General features: G+C 40.0%; 2 pseudogenes; one reads left to right on the forward strand and one right to left on the reverse strand.

Annotated features, from left to right (window-relative positions):
* The first annotated feature begins 1,852 nt into the window (after positions 1–1,852).
* LOC145961068 (proto-oncogene tyrosine-protein kinase ROS-like) overlaps positions 1,853–18,597 on the forward strand; it is a 92,786-nt pseudogene continuing 76,041 nt past the window's right edge.
* Positions 2,155–5,568, reverse strand: LOC145960820 (zinc metalloproteinase-disintegrin-like berythractivase; annotated as a pseudogene).

An 18,597-nucleotide genomic window follows, 5' to 3' on the forward strand; every position in this document is an offset into this window, starting at 1 on the left:
TCCAGTAGTGAGAAGAATATAAATTCTATTCCGTCCAAAAAAGAAATCGAAAAGCATAATATAAACATAACATTGTATATAAAAACTGTCATGATTTAAGGTAAAGTCAATTTTATTAATTTGCTATTTTGTTTTATTTTAAAGCAACCACAAATATTATACTTTTGATTCCTTAAGCTATAGGAATTTTTCGAAAAGTACTTGTCATTTTATTAAAAGTTATTTATTCGTTTTTGCCATGAATTAACGATTACTTTTCTTAATCTTAAATGACAAAAAATTCTTATATTATTTTTTTAAAGATCAATACTGTGCTAATTTAATATTTTATAGTTTACATTTATCTTTCCTCTTTCCTTTATTTTCACATTAAATGGTTCTTTCTGATTTACTGAGATAATCCACTTAATCTTATATATAATTATGTTAATATGTACGATCTTAAAATCTCTAGAAAGCAGTTTGAATAAGCCAACATCTCTCAGAGCATTTGTACAATTCGACAGTCAATTCACAAAAAAATTAAACGACATTGTTGTGACATTGAGGTAAAGAATCTAAATTCTCAGTTTGTATTGTTTCATTTTTCTCTCTTTTTCATAAATTCAACGACATAAATATATCAAAACGTTAATTCTGTTATAATTTTACTAAATATAAAAAGACTGAAATGTTATTCTTTTACAGATGGGACCAACCTAACTTTACCGATGAAATAATACAAGGGTACACAATGCAATGTTTTTTCATCGAGGACTTAAAAGAGATTCAAACCTGCGACAAATAAAAATATCACAACTACAAAATTGGAGCACACGGTGCACAATCAAACATCTAACACGACATATTATTTTCGAGTACGTGCGCATACTGAAATTGTTGCTGGTCCTTACACGGATTTAATCAATGTGTCGACTACACATGAAAATCCAATACCTAAATTATTACTCACAACGGATCTAGGTATCCAAATATAGGACGTGGATTTAAACATTGCTAATTTCGTAATATCGGAGTACGTATAAAAAAAATAGTTATAATTATCATAAATTATTTTTAACACTAACTATAAAGCTAATATTATTATTATGCACAAGTTTATTATTATCAACATTATAGTAGTAATAACTATAAAATTAGAAATCTCAATTATAATTTTTTACTACAGAATTATAGTTTGCTCCTTTTTTTCAAAACAGTAACAGATGTCGCTTATTCGATACAAGACAATAGAATTTATGGAGTGATGGAAAAGACTTAATGACATTGAAGATTAATGAAAATAATATCACAAAAATAGCTAGTTTTGATCATTATCTATACGATCTCTGCGTTAACTGGGTTGCAAGAAATCTATATTGGAGAAATTATGTACCTGAGGCATCCATTGTAAAGTTCGACTTAACAATGTGGGAAAATGGCATAATTAAATTGGATGAGATTTTCAAAGCAAAAATTGCTAATTAGTATTTACAGGTATCACGTGTATGAGGTACGTTTACTACCGTTCACCTAAAAAAATTATTTTCCATTAAAGATTTATGCAAATTTGTAATTTTTCTATAATTTTACGTGGTTTTATAATTAAGATCATAAGTAAAAGAAATAATAAGATCATATAATTATAAGAATTTCGAATTTTCACTACATATAAGTTTCTGTTTTTGATAAAATAATGTTTTATAATGAGTAAAATAATTATGTATTCTTTAGAATTTTGTATCGCATATCACAAATTTGGAAGATTAGAGAATTTGATTTGATGCAATATGATCTCGATGGAAAAAACGAGCAAATTGTTCAGATAAATACATCCCTTTGCACATTTCATTATATACGTTATTTGAAACATATGATAATTGATAACATGAATAATGAGGAGCCGTTAATTTACTGGTTAAATGAGAATTACGCAATTGTAACAGACATTAACATTTCTATGTGTACGATTTTACACAGAGAAAAGATAAGTGATAACATCTACTTCAGATCTATAACGATTGACAAAACAAAAATTTACATTTTAGCATATAATTCATCTCAACATAAGCTCTGCGTATTGAAAAAGAAATATGCAAGTCTCAAGAGCGTCTCAAATGCATACAAATATGAAAAGATAATAATAAGCTCAGATAAAAATAAGATTTATGAAATTCACGCTTTTGATAAGAGCCCCCAAGTGGGTTCGGCCAGTTTGGATTGAGAGTGGATCGGCGTGATCGTGAAGCCTTTAAACTGGCCAAACATATTGTTGGTGTAGCGCTCGTCGGCCTCTGTCTTAGGTAGCAAACTCACGCACGCCGGATCCTGACTCAAGCTAGAATCGATCGTCTCGATGTTACGAGACATGGGGCTTGAACGATCGATCGTTTTGATTAGCGATCCATTGTGGCCGCGATCGGTCGTAGACACATCACGTCCTTCTTCTAGTGCTGTGATGAATTTCTGACGTACCAAACACTGAACAGCAGCAGAGCTACAGCGGGCACCACTCCCAAGAAGATAATGTAGAGCACGGTTGCGAGCATCGTTTCTCGCGTTTGGATCTTCAGCTGAACCGTTATCCTCGGAGCCTCCGATTCCAGGATGAAGGCAGTCAGGTGGTCGAAAGCCACGGCTACAATGGCAATGGCCAAAACTGTTACATACTCCGTTACCGTTGCAATTATTCGGACAGGCTTTACCACTAGATACGGATGCTCTCAAATCCGCTACTGACATACATTTTTGATTCACGCACATCTTTCCAGGTGCACACTTGGCACCGTCCGGTGCGAGTCCAGGATCGACCTCGTTCAATCCAAGATCGACTATAGCCGAACGGCATGGTATTATCCTCCCGCCGTTGTTGATGAAGGAATGGCTCAAGGTTGCGACCGATTCCATGCCAAATTCTAATCGTTCATTCAAGTGTCTACAGTGTAGCATGCCGCAGAGAAGATTTTGATCGTTGCACTTGATGAAGTTCGCATCAATGCGATTGTAGCCGCAATTACCGTTCTTTGTCCCCCGGTTGTTCATATCGTAGCATTGCGTGTCGGAGGACCAACCGATGGAACCCCACAGGAGTTTGCATTGATCGTCATGCGTTCTGCACGAGCCCTGATAGCAGAAAGCTTTGCCTACGCTGCAGATTTCTCCATCCATCTTAAACACATCCGCCGGACAATATTCGCTCTGACCCGTGCAATATTCCGGCAGATCGCATTCGTGTTCGGCACTTCGACATTCTGTACCCGCGCTCTTCGGCCTGCAGGTCTTCAGATCACAACACTCGCCGGTGGCACAGCTTGCATTACTATGCAGCATGCAAGTAGTCACGTTGCAACAGGAATTGTCGCAGTTCTCCTTCAGGCCGCAATCGCACTGTTCGCCAGGTTCGACGAATCCGTTGCCACATATGGGACTGTCAAAGAGCTTTTGCGGTTTGTTCCTCAAGCAATAATCCATACCGTGCTCGAAGGTTATGGCCAAATGTTCTAGCGAGCATGTGGACCAGTGCGTTGGCCCGGACGAGCCGCTGGATGATGCCATAATGCACTTCTCTTCCGGGCAGCCGCAATCCGGCCCATCATGTTCCATGCCAAAATTATGGCCCATCTCGTGAGCAACAATGGCCGCGACTAAACCAACGACGTTGGAGTGATCCATGGAGACGCCGCCAGAGAATTCATAGGTGCATATCGGTCCCTTAAGAGCTTTGCCGACTACTCCGCCTTCAAAGGTAATTCGCGTCAACAGCTGGGCATTATCGTTGGGTATATCCTGAACCAGCTTCTCCCTGCAGTAACGCAGGAAATTGAACAGAGTGGTGTCGCCGTTCGATGATAGATTTATCTCGGACTCGGACCACACTTGCACGTCGACCGGGGCGATGAATACGTTCAACGGCATGTACAGAGCGTTGATAATGTTGGCGATGTCCTTACAGTGCTGATGTACTTTATCCAGGTTTTCATCGAGCGCCATATATTCCTTCTTGTCGATTACAAATACTAGCTCGACATAACGCGACTGTTTGTTCGCGTTGTAGTGTCCCCGAATAATTTCAGCCGCTCTTTTATGCCTAGAGAGTCTTTCAGTCTCGCGATAATCGCGAGGGAGAACGTGGTGCGGCGGCGTGCCTTCGTAACTGCACGTATTATTAGCGATGAGATCGCTATGTTTGTAGAAGTAATGTGGAGAATCCAAGCTCTCATCTTCCGGTTGGATGTGATGAAGGTTCTCACCATCGAAGATGACACCGCGCAATCCTCTACAAGTGAATAACGCAACCCACGAATCGGGAACATCTCGAACGCTACCTTGGTAATAACAGAGTTCAACTTTCGACGGGGTGTGCACTTTGTACGTGCCGCGATGCTGGTGGCGTTCCTGATAGCCGACCGGAATTAAATCGGTGTTCAGTCGAAGGTCGAGAACGCGCTCGACGCCATCCATTGAAACCCACCGTCAGCACGTCCGCGTGCTCGATGTCGTTCTCTTTGGTCGATGAAATGTGCCTCTTTGTCCTGCCGTGATTTAGCCACCTAGCTTTAAATTTTTAGTACTGACTGGGTTTACAATGATGTTGCGGTTCTAAAAAGAAATATTTAAATCTTCATGTATATTGTTATAGTCCGAAAGACTATAACTAATTATTAAGACTATAATTAATTATTTCACCATTAATAAATTTATACGCTTTAGATGCGTTTAGAATGTTCGCGAACCGCGTAAAACCGCTACCTCAGCGAACCATGCGTGAGTTCGCCGGAAACGCGAAAATGCCAATGAAGGGATTCGACTTTGAACCTCCTTCGTTTGCACTTGGACTTGACCGCCACGAAAATCGTCCATGACCATATATGGTCATGTCGCTAGGCGATCCCCTCCAAAACACCCCTAAAATGAGGTGTTAAAAACCGTCCACCGCGGGTCCGCGGCGGACAGTCGTTAATTAAAATTCAATCAATAAAGAGTGCGAATCTGGGCTAGTTACTATTCAGCGCGACTTTAACACTTAAAGTCTAACGGGACGAAGGAAGAAGCGACGGAAAGAAACTCGAAACTTCCGAGAAGGATTACGAACTAAGATATATTTAAAATACAACCAAACTGTATACAAATATAACTAGAATAAATGATTTAATGAAAAGGAAAAAAGAGAAGAAGCAGGTGTATATTGGATCCTAGGCCTTTACTGGTTCCTCCGGCAACATCCCACATCTCGTGCCGCACCCGGCACAACATTTTGGTGGCAGCGGTGGGATTGCCGAGAATAATAACAATCGAAAAATCCTGGACCTCTAATATCTGCAACAAAAAGAAAATATAAAATTAATAAAGTGGACGGAGCAACTGCTATATTAAAGCAGACCACAGCACATATAACGCATAAAGCCAACAAGTGATAAGTGACCACGGTCAAGCAGCTGTATCTGAAAGGGAGCACCAACGCCCAAGGACCAACGTCGATCCACGACCTTCGCCAAGGCAACACATCGCCGACGGACAGCGCATCACCGACGGACAACGACCCGTATCTACTAGCAGCGTCAGCAGTCGAGCGAACCGATAAGCGACCATGCGATTCACCGTGCTACTACTGTAAGTCGAAATTCAATTTAAATGTCGGAACCGTTAAACCGAGTTCGATTTAATAGCCCGCGATTTTTGAGCGTGCCAGCACGATTGGCAAATAGATTAGGTCTTGTAACACCGTTCCAAGTTGCGGAAGAAGCTACTCGCGATATACGAGATAGCGTGCGAAGAAATTTAGAGAACCAATATTCGAGTTCCGAATCTTCCGAAGCGCGCGAACGAGACGATAACGATAATTTAGAACAGGACCGACCAAGCGTTAGTCGAGTTACTGTCAGGAGAAATTACTCGCCAATATCCGTTGATATTAGTCTCTTTGAGCCAAATCCCGCGAGAAATATGGATAACGAAGCCGTCGATAGAGAAATCGAACGCTTACGAGCGCAACAGGCCGGACAAAATGCAGCCGCGAATTATGAGGACGCCGGTCACCCGGTCGAAAGCACTAGTAACATATTATTAGCCGAACTCGTACATAGTTTTCGCGAAATGCAAGAGGAAATGCGAGATTTACGCGAACAAGTGCGAAACGTACCTAGCATTCACGAAATGCAAGAGGAAATGCGAGATTTACGCGAACAAGTGCGAAACGTACCTAGCATTCACGAAATGCGAGAGGAAATGCGAGAATTACGCGATCAAACGCGAAACGTACATATTAACCAAGAAAACTTTAACGAGCCACGAGCAAATACAAACGATGTCCCACACGACGTGACGTACGGACGTACCGAACGCGATATCAGAAACAGACGTAGCACAGCCCCGCACCATCTACCATTAAAAGAAGCGCGATCAATGATTCCCGAATTTGACGGATCATCGCAACAAAAACTGCAAGAGTTTTTAAACGCATGTACATACGCGGTACAAAATATTAATCCCGCGGACGAAGAATCGCTGATGCAAGCCATTTTGTATACTAAACTAAAAGGAAAAGCCATGCAAGACTTCGAGACGCGAAATATACAAACGTTCGAAGATTTAAAACAACAACTTGAAACGTGCTATCAAGCAAAACAAAGCACAACGCATTTACAAATAGAATTCAATTCGCTAAAACAAAAATCAAGCGAAACCGCACATGCATTCGGGCAACGTGTCGATGTACTCGCCATGAAGTTATATGAGTCCATGGTGGAAGGAGAAGAACAACCTCCTTCATTCAAACAAGCTATACAAGCAACCATTAAAAAACAAGCTCTAATAAATTTTCAAATCGGATTACGCGACGAATTAAAAATCCTCGTGCGATCACAACGATATACTTCGCTACAAGAAGCGATAAACGGCGCGAGCGCGGAAGAGAAGCTTATCGGACCGTCTGTCACACGAGCACCCGGCTTCTCTAATAAAAATAAATTCGACGCTAAACACACGCGACCAACTCGAGACACAAATATACAATGTTACAAATACGGAAAATCTGGACATTACGGACGCGATTGCCGTAGCAGTTATAAAAATACATTACCAAAACCGGAAAAATCTACGCGAATAAATACTATAAATAAATTCTGCAAATATTGTAAAAAATCCGGACACAGCCGCGACGAGTGCTGGAATTTAAACGGACGACCAAAAAATAATGTTAAAATTAATAAAAAAACTAATAAAAATAATTACAAAGATAATACGCGAGAACAGAAGACTTCGCATCGACAGCGGAAAAAGAGCGCCGACTCTGCAAGCAATAGCGAAGAGGAGCAGGAAGAAACGAAGAAGCAATCGCGACCTGCCCTAGAGTATCACGTAACGCATGTTAAAAATATGCATGCACCATGGAAGGACGAACTATTACAAGTTACACTACCAATTCGCGAAGTAAAAAACGGAAAACTCAATATGTTATATGATTCCGGATCGACAATTTCTTTAATCAAATTAAAAAATCTAATAGATAGCGCACCGATCTACGAGGAGAAAATTGCACTTACCGGAATAAGCGGACATAAAGTATGTACACTCGGGAAAATGTACGCTACAATTAAAATTAATAACCATAAAATTAAACACGCTTTTTACATAATAAAAGACAATGTAGCGATAGAACACGAAGGAATCTTAGGATTAGATTTCCTTAAAAAGCAAACGGCAAAATGCGACTACGAGAAAAATCAAATAACGATAAAGGATAGCATATTAAAATTACACCCGTGTAATAAAATTACTTTGAAGCCACGTAGCGAAACAATTATACGAGCCGCAACCAACCACAATCAGGTAGGAATAGTCCGAGCCGAAGAAACAGCACCAGGAGTTTTCATTGGAAGCTGCCTGGTAGAGACAAAAAGCTTCTCATGCCCTGTGAGCATAATAAACACAACAGATAAGGTGATTGAAATGCCCACTCCAATAGTCACCCTAGAAGACATGGAAAAAAATAAGAAGGAAATAAACATAATAGAAACAGGAAGGGAAATCAAACATACCATTCCTCGTAAACAACAAATGTGACAATTACTGCGAACGCAACATTTAAACGCAGAAGAGAAGCAGACACTCTTAAAAATCTGCGAAGAATTCAGCGATACATTCCACTTGGAAGGAGAACCACTGACTTGCACCGCGACGGTAGAGCATGAGATAAACACGCGTGCCGACACCGCGCCGGTGAACGTGAAACCGTATCGTTTACCCGAGAAGCATAAGACAGAGGTAAATAAACAAATTCAAGAAATGCTAAAGGACGAAATTATTCGAACTAGCACAAGTCAATGGAACGCACCGTTATTAGTAGTGCCGAAAAAAGCAGACGCATCTGGAAAACCGAAGCTCCGAGTAGTAATAGATTTTCGGAAGCTGAATGAATTAACGATAGGCGATTCTTTTCCATTGCCTAATATAACCGATATCTTAGATCAGCTGGGAAATGCGAAATATTTCACCACGCTAGATTTAGCATCAGGATATCACCAAATCCCAATGGCTGAGAGGGATAAAAATAAAACAGCTTTTTCAACTCCCTACGGACATTACGAATTCAATCGAATGCCGTTCGGATTAAAAAATGCGCCAGCAACATTTCAACGACTGATGAATTCGGTCTTAACAGGAATACAAGGACTTAGATGCCTGGTCTATCTCGATGACATTGTGATATACGGATCGAGCTTAGAATATCATAATAAACGTTTAAAGGAAGTACTACAAAGACTGCGAAAAACTAATTTAAAATTACAGCCGGATAAATGCGAATTTTTACGCAAAGAAGTAATCTATTTAGGGCATATTATTTCGGAAAACGGAATATCGCCAGACCCATCAAAACTAACGGCAATAAAAGAATTCCCAACGCCGAAAAAGGTAAAGGATATTCAATCCTTCATAGGACTTGCAGGATATTACAGAAAATTTATTGAAAAGTTTTCAAAAATAGCCAAACCGTTAACAAAATTAACGAAAAAATCGGAGAAGTTCGAATGGACAACGGAACAGCAAGCAGCATTTGAACTACTTCAGGAAAAATTAATGACTGCATCAGTGTTGAAATACCCTGACTTCACACAAGAATTCATAGTGACCACCGATGCCTCCGACTATGCGATCGGAGCAGTGTTATCACAAGGAAAGGTAGGCAACGACCGACCGATTGCTTACGCCAGCAGAATATTGACAAAGGCGGAGCAAAATTATAATACCACTGAAAAAGAATTACTAGCAATTGTATGGGCCGTAAAACATTTTAGACCATACGTATATGGAACAAAATTTAAAATTGTGACCGATCACAAACCGCTAATATGGTTGTTCAACGTAAACGACCCCGGTTCAAGACTAATCCGATGGAGATTAAAATTAGAAGAATACGACTATGAGATTATACATAAGGCCGGACGAACAAACGCGAACGCCGACGCATTAAGTCGCAACGCGATACCGGGAATGAAAATAATAATCATGCCGTCTTAATAATAAAAGAAGAAGAAGAAGAAGACGAAGAAGAAGAACAAGAAGACGAAACAAGCAACGAATAAGCAAAAACATACAGAAGAGGAGAAAAAGCAAATACTCTCCGAATATCATGATGCACCTATAGGAGGGCATCAAGGAATATAAGGACAATAAGAAGAATCCGACTTCAGCACAATTGGAAAGGCTTGAGAAAAGACGTCGAACGACATATTGCAAGATGCGAATCTTGCCAAAAAAATAAATTATCACGAAAAAATAAAGTACCGTTAATTATTACAGATATGCCTAATAAACCATTTGAAAAATGCGCGTTAGACATTGTCGGACCGTTAACAATTACTAATAGTGGAAATAAATATCTACTCACGTTCCAAGATAACTTAACTAAATTTAGTAAGGCAATACCGATTCCGAATCAAGAAGCGAATACAATCAGCAAAGAATTTGTTATAAAAATAATCCTTGAACACGGAATACCGGAAAAAATTTTAACGGATCAAGGAACTAATTTTATGAGCGAAATATTTAAAAATACCTGCAAACTATTAAAAATAAACAAAATACAAACAACCGCGTATCATCCAGAAAGCAACGGCACGTTAGAACGATCACATCGCACATTAGCCGAGTATCTATGACACTACATAAACGAAGATCAAACGGACTGGGACGAGTGAATACCGTTCGCGATGTTTACCTATAATACAACGCCGCATACCGCTACAGGATATACATCCTTCGAATTGGTGTATGGACACCAAGCCGAAATTCCGACAGCGCTAACAAAACCGCCCAAACCAACGTATAATTATGACGATTACGCACAGGAATTAAAAGAACAATTAAGAGCGACAAATCAACTCGCGAAAGAACACTTAAAAGAAGAGAAATATAAAGCTAAGAAACAATACGATAAAAGCACAAAGGAAACACAATTCAAAGTAGGAGACAAAGTACTAGTATACGACGAAACATTACGGCAAGGAAGATCAAAGAAACTAGAATCACTATGGACAGGACCATATACAATTCTAGAGAAAAACTCCGACGTTAATTACACCATAAAAAAGGGAAGAAAAGCGACACGCATGCACGTGAACAAATTAAAATTATTTATAGAATATTAAAAATATAAAAAGCACTTACCCAGGTGAGCGACCACGACCACGTCCGATGGGGGGCATCCTTTCATTCAGTCGGGGAAGAGGCCCCAACGGTACCAGCCCCCTACGCTGGCCACCCCCGCCGAGTCTGAGCAGTCGCTCAAACCTCCGACGCCCCCGCAAGGCAGCGAAGTCCTGGGCTTCCTGCGCCCGGAAAATGTCCAAAAAATCCCATACCCAGTGCAGAGCATCTCTGAGATAGGGCACTACTTCATGGATACTGCGCTCACCCGTATCAACGTCTAAAATTATCCGTAAGGACAATGGGCCATTCGCGTAAACGCGCAAACATGCCCGTTCGAACCGGTCGCGCGGCAAAGGCGGGCCACACAACACATCCCGCGCCGCACCAGACACATTTTGGCACGGGCCACACATTTCACCTCTACTATCGGATAACTCCTCCGACGAGATAGGATAACTCGTATTTGACATAGTCGATAGACTCGTACTTGACAGTATAACCAACGATTGTTACTTACTGGGAAGACAGTGAGCGACTGAAGCTCGTAAAAGAAATAAAAATACACGATTTTAGAATAAATAAAGTTCAACTTACATATAAGAAACGATTATAATAAACATTGTAAGCGGGAAATATATTGTATTCAAAACAGGAATAGATATACGTATAGAAAAACTTCGTTTAAAACCTCCGTTTTTCTTTTCCAACGGGGGAGGGATGTTATAGTCCGAAAGACTATAACTAATTATTAAGACTATAATTAATTATTTCACCATTAATAAATTTATACGCTTTAGATGCGTTTAGAATGTTCGCGAACCGCGTAAAACCGCTACCTCAGCGAACCATGCGCGAGTTCACCGGAAACGTGAAAATGCCAACGAAGGGATTCGACTTTGAACCTCCTTCGTTTGCACTTGGACTTGACCGCCACGAAAATCGTCCATGACCATATATGGTCATGTCGCTAGGTGATCCCCTCCAAAACACCCCTAAAATGAGGTGTTAAAAACCGTCCACCGCGGGTCCGCGGCGGACAGTCGTTAATTAAAATTCAATCAATAAAGAGTGCGAATCTGGGCTAGTTACTATTCAGCGCGACTTTAACACTTAAAGTCTAACGGGACGAAGGAAGAAGCGACGGAAAGAAACTCGAAACTTCCGAGAAGGATTATGAACTAAGATATATTTAAAATACAACCAAACTGTATACAAATCTAACTAGAATAAACGATTTAATAAAAAGGAAAAAAGAGAAGAAGCAGGTGCATATTGGATCCTAGGCCTTTACTGGTTCCTCCGGCAACATCCCACATCTCGTGCCGCACCCGGCACAACAATATAAATTGTACCTGTATATGAAGGAAGAGAAAATATAGGATCAGAAATTTTTGAATTAAAGAATGGAAGAATGAAATGAGGATAACAAAAGGTTAACACATAGAAGTTAGCAGGATTTCGAGATTAATTCGTCAATTCTTCAGGGTCTATGTAATATTGAAGGTAATGGGACTCCTCCTCAAGGTCGGGGAGGTCTCTCAAAAATTCTTCAAAGGCTTCGTTGATTTCGGATGATGTGGGAGAAGCAGAGGGAGAGTCGGAATCGAGGGTAATTGTCAGTATAGGAGAGGGAGAGGGAGAATCGGAATCAAGAATAATTATTGGAATAGGAGAAGGTGGGAGTTGGGAAGTAACTGGATGGGGAGGAGCGATAGATTTTTGAATTAGAGATTGTGGGGGAGTAGGTGAACAGGAGTAGATGAACTGGGGGTTCGGAGAGAAAACAGGTGAATAACTGGGAGTAAGAATAGGAGAATTAGTTATATAGCATGTGCCTTGGGAGGGGTTCTCCAGATTATCATTATTAATATTTTTTACGGAGTTTAGGTTATGCTTAGTTAACTGGATATTGTTTATTCTGCTATTGTCTAGAGTGTTATCATTAAAACTATTAGTTTCTAAATTGCTAAGGTCTAATTCGTCGTCGAGAAGATCGAGGGTGGCAGTTCGTTGTGTTTCTAGTTTTCGAAGAGCCCGCCTCCGACGATTCCGATACCGTAGTGCGATACGCTGACTATTGTATCGGGGTACTGATAAATGATAAATGCGATTTATTGCTTCTACTATCGCTATTATTATTGTCAAGAAACGAATCTTAGGTTATAGGAATAAGTTCTTTCATCCTTTAAATGTAAGTTTCAATGTAATGGATGAATAGATTGTAAATTGTACGTTAACAATTTCTGTTTCGATTGTTTAATTATAGATCAGGATAAACCGTTTATTAAAGATCTGATTTAAATTTCTAGTTGGTATTTTAAATTAATAATTAAGGATCGTCTCCCGAAAGACGAACTAGAGGAAAAAAAATAAAACCGGGACTGGTCTAACTTACTATTTATAGAGTGCGTTGCGAAAGATTGTACAAGGTCAGATCCGTAGAACGGGGTTCTCTTCTTGCTTGTGGGTGCTCTAGGTGTTGAGGTCGGCAGGAGAGTCAGTAGCTCACTGTCACTTGGATTGATTTTTAAAATTTACTAGTGACTGTTACCCAGAATCGAAAGTCGTCGGATAATTGAGAAAATTATAAGAACTATTAAATGGTTAAATCGGGTAAATAAGAAACTAACTACTAAAGAACTGTCAAAGGACTGCGAAAAACTGCCGAAAACTGTTGAAAAGAATGGTGAAAAACTGATCCTCGCGCCTTGTGCTCGCATTTTTTAAAGTCATTGCTCCTCCTCTTTGCTGGGTGGTGGGAATCTTCTTTAATGAATAATTTCAATTATTCCCTTCTCAAGGGCAAGGAGGTTGACCTTTTGAAGGAGGGGCGTTTTCTAGGATTTTTAATTGGTTAAACCCTTTAGGTTGAGACTTAGTTTTATCCAGAGAATGATTAATTTACTGTTCATGAGAATTTGCTCGTGAGTCAAACGTATGTGTCGTCTCAAAGATTGTTTAGTTTTCTTTTGATAATTTTTCCAAGATCCAGTATGCCTTTTGTCTAAATTGTTAAATAGAAAAGTTTCATATGGACCATTATAAACATGCGAAGCACTTGGATTTTTATGTGACAGCTGTAACTACAATTTTGTTTTAAAAAATCTTAGGTTATAGCTACTGACCATCCTTCGAATGACTTTTATTTATTACTTTTTATTTCAAGAGACAGAGTTAAGTATGCTTATTGCTGATAAGGATTCCTTTGCTTCCTTGAGCGCAGGTGGTCTTATGTTTCACCGGGCACACCAACTATAAGCATATTCGATTATTTGATTTTATAGAGAAGATTTTAAGTTGACAGTGACTGACCGTCTGCGTAATGTCAAATTTCATTTATTATTCTCTGTCTCCGATATCTATGAGTAAAAATTGGTCCTACTAATATTTATTGTATAATTTCGAGGAAAGAAAAGAATCGTGAAGTCCGCCGGACGTAACATCTGCTTCGTTGTCAGTGTTATTGTTTATCGTGTCGTCGTCCTCGATGTCGTCTCTTTGTTCGGTTGCTGATTTTAAATCTTGTATATGTATATGTCGCAATCATTTCCCTCGTTTGCTTCGTAGATCCACGATCACTGGCGAAATTAGCCGACGGACCTCGTAAGGCCCGCTATACTTTGGCGCCAATTTCGCGTTGAAGCTCTCTGCTTTCTTTGACAAGAGATGTTCTTTCCGACGTTCTTTTCCTCCATACCCACTCGCCGATTTTCGGTTTCTACGCTCGTCTTCTTAGTTCCTAAGAAGTGATGTTCCTGTAGTGATGTTCCTGTTTTTCGAAGGCTCTGGCGAGGTGGATTCGGACCAACTCGTATGTTTCTTGAAGCTGTTGTTTTACGATTTCCGGTGCGGGTGTTCTTTCGTCCGATGGCACCTCGAACATTGGAGATACGAGCTCGCGGCTGCAATTCAGGTAGGCCGGTGTGTATCCGGTAGCGTCGTGCGTTGCGGTGTTGAACGCGAATTGGAATGATGTCAGTTTTTCGTCCCACGTCTTCTGATCCTTTCCGGTAAATTGTGCGATCATTGTTTTTATTGTCCTGTTTGTTCGTTCTATCGGATTGCAGTGCGGAGCATATGCCGGTGTTGTAATATGCTTTATTCTGCACTCTCTCAGTCTCTGCTCCAGTTGTTTCGATCTTAGCTGGGTACCGTTGTCGGATAGTATACTGTCCGGTTTTCCGTGCCTAAGAATAACGTTATTCATTACGGCTTGTGTGACAGCGTCGGCGAATTGGCCGAACACTCCGCTCGACACGCTGCGTTTTACAACACTAGAAGGATCCACTTTCTTTAGCATATAAATAGGCAAGTCTTGGCATTCTCGCGCTATATATGTCCCAACGACTGACATATCAGTGATTGGTGATGTGACTACTTTCATAGTTTCACGCACGATTGCAGTACCCACTTCATAATAACCATTGTACATTTTTCAAAGGAGATCATACATATTACGAGGTAGCAATACGTTGACGATTCAAGAGCATGACAAAGCAACAATGGCCATCAATATCTATGATACCTGTCTTATTAATGTTAAAATCGTGTATAAAACGCCCTTGACGTCCACCGCGGAAATCAGACATCAATTTTCTCATAGCGCTCATTCCCAAAATCAATTTCAAATCTCTCTTTGAAGAAATTATTAATTTCATGATCTAAGTGCCTTGCAATATCCATTGCGTCCAATGTCACGGACGACTTCCGCGGACGCCGGCGGATAATCGCAGCCGCGATCAGGATTCGATGTTTAGGCAAGCTCATGAATTTCTCGGTTGTTAGTCAGAAATTTAAAATCGATTTATTTAAACGTTGATTATGTACAAAGAGAATGTGAGTGTGTGTATGGGTGTAAGTACAAGCGTGCATTGTGTATTGTATAAATGTACGATGTGAGTGTGTAGTATAAATGTACGGTATAAATGTACGGTGTACGGTGTGATTGTGCGGTATAAATGTTCGATAGAAATGCACCGTGCGATTGTGCGGTATAAATGTTCGGTAGAAAATGCACGGTGCGATTGTGCGGTATAAATGTTCGATATTAAATATAATCGTTACGGTTGTGCATAAAATGCTGATCGTTAGTTTAATCGCCGCGGAAATTGGAATGTATTAAAGCTTTACGCGATGTAGAAAAACCCTGTCAGCTGTTTCGCCGATCTATTATAGACATACGGTCGATGACCGCGTGACGCGACGCGTGCCGGTGTTTTTGTGCCGTGTTTTGACGCACGGTCTTAGCGTCGTTTTGATGTATCGAACGCAGTCTTTTTGCTCCGACGCGCTCCTTTTACTGTTTCGATTATTAATTAATTAATTCGCGGAGACGGAAAATCGCGGGGATACGCCGTGCCGACGAGAGCAGCTCGTCGGAGGTAGCTCTCCTCTCTACCCCGGTAACTGATTGCAACGGCGGTGCGGCGGCGGGATCTTTTGCCGAAGTCGAGATCACTCGACAATATCGGAAATCGCTCCAATATTCTCTTTGCCGGAATTCAAATGCAATCTGGATCTTAACCGTAGACTCCAAACCGAGAGTGCTCGGCTGAGGAGGAGTTCGCTCCACCTTCTGTTCGAGGCTTTAGGCGTTTTCTAGGATCAGTTCTAGGTTCGGATCATACATGCTATCGCAAGTGGAATCAGAATCTAGGTGCCGTGATAACGCTGAGGGCCTTTTTATACCCCGGGTAATTAATCCCGCGCCGGCGTAAAAACGGGATGCCCCCACCGAGCGGCGGAAAAACGGAGCGGTACGGATCCATTCGGTGGAGCGCGACGGAGCCGGGCGCGGGGATTCTCACCCAGGGCTCTTCGGGCGCCCTCGGCTGTCGTCGGCATGGCTTGCCGACGGCTTCGGCCGTTGATCGGTTTGAAATTATCGGTTAATCGGCGCGACGCGGCGCGCCCCTGCCCCTGCCCGGCGGTTGTTTTCCGGGCGGTAGCTTCCAGCTGATGTTCGGCCGGGAAAACGTAACGTGCAACGGGGGTGCATCGTTACAATTATAATATTATGTACTAATATTTTTAGATATGAATAGGCCTAAAATTTAAAAAAATTAAATTTTTGTAATAAAGTAGAAATAAATTTGTAAAAACATACACACACGAAGATATTAAAATTATATTTTTGCTTAATATAGATATTTCGAGCACTCCTGGAATAATAGTGAAAAAATATTACTTATTATTGATGTTAAGTTTTATCGTTATAGTTATTGTTGTTGTGCCGGGAGCGGCACGGGATGTGGGGAGCAGTCGGGAGATATAAAATATCTCAGGCCGCCGAGGATCAGGAGCCGGGGTGTCGGCTGCTTCAATAATTATAATTTAAAATACTTTTTGTTCTAATTATACCTTGTATTCTAATCTTCGGAATATACATTAATTTGTACAGAAGCCTTTCTTATTTCTGCGCTGATTTAGTTGAGTCTTTCCGCCTTGTCCTTCGTCTTTGATAGTAATCTTTAAAACAATTTTCTTATAACGCGTTATCGGTTCGCACTTAACACTGATTACACTTGCTTTACGACTGTCCCGTGCTCCTCCGATGGTTCGTATTTAAACCCTTGTTTGAGGAGGTTTTTTGAGAGGGGGACCGCTTAGTAACATGGCCACACGGGGTCATGGTGCGGTCAAATTGAAGTGCAAGCGAAGATGATTTGGTGTCGAAATCCTTTGTTGCACTTCCGCGTTTATTGGCGAATTCGCTGGTGGTTCGCTGAGACAGTGACTTTATGAGGTGAATGCTCGATATCGCATTTAGCAATAATATTTTATGCTAACGTTTAATATTTTAATTATGTACGGATTATAGTCTGTGAGACTATAACACCCCTCCCCCGTTAAAAAAGAAAAACGGAGGTTGAAACGAGGTTTTTCTATAATTTTTCAATCTTAAATATAATATAATGTCTTTTTCCCGTTTTACAATGTTGATTACAATCGTTTCTTACATTTAGCCTCTATATATTTATATATATATGTTTTTTTTTTTTTTTCTCTAAAACCGTGTGCTTCTACTTCTTTTTAAGATCGGTCTAGGCATTCCGTATGCTTGATATTTGTCGATTTCATCTACTATTCTAACAGTTGTTTGTTTAGGTTTATTTTTCCTATTTTGGATAATTATCCATATTATTAATATTACAATAATTATGGTGGTTATTCCGCTGGATGCCATTGGGTAAATAAATTGTTTTTGTTTGAAGAAATGATTTTTGTTATTCTTTAAATCGTTATTTATTTCTTCTAAGTTATTGTTTAAATTTTTTAACTCTAATGGATCATGTATTATGTTTTTAAGTTTGTCGTCATTATCTCTTTTATTTGAAACTGTTATATTAAGTTCTGGTAAGAATGTTTTTATAATTGTACTGTATGTGCTTGTTTCTGTTTGTAGCGTCATGTCTGTAGTTGTCATCTTACAATTGTCGTGTAGAGTAATTCGACCTGATTTCTTAATTATCCTCTTGTGTTCAGGATACGTATTACATGTTATCGTAATTTGCTGCTCGGAGGCGGTTGAATATAGCCAGGAGTGTGGCTGTCGTAATGTGATCCATATTGTGCGGGTCGCTATCATATGGCCTATGTTACAATTTTCGTGGTACTTTTGTCTTTGTGTATATATTTTGATTTCGCACGGTGTATTTTCGCTTACATGATATATCGGCTGATTTTTTTCGCATAGGTATATGTTATTATTATTAATACATTCGTCTAAATCTTGTTTTGTTGAAATTAAGTATGTACGTGTTTCTTTATTTGTAGCTATTAGTCTATTAGTTATTTCTGTATACATAAATTTATTTTCATAATTAAGTGTTGGTAACGGAATTACATTTAAAACGTCAAACATTGGTTGCGTAATTATTGGGAACTTTAAGATCGTGTATATATTTGTTTTATCGCTGTACGCGCTTACTTTTATATAACTCTCGATCGTTAGCCATTCGTCAATTTTTA

Source organism: Camponotus vicinus, unplaced genomic scaffold (assembly GCF_025532165.1).
Source record: "Camponotus vicinus isolate PSW18456_S1 unplaced genomic scaffold, iyCamVici1.0 SCAF_10, whole genome shotgun sequence".
In the NCBI taxonomy this organism is placed as follows: Eukaryota; Metazoa; Arthropoda; class Insecta; order Hymenoptera; family Formicidae; genus Camponotus; species Camponotus vicinus.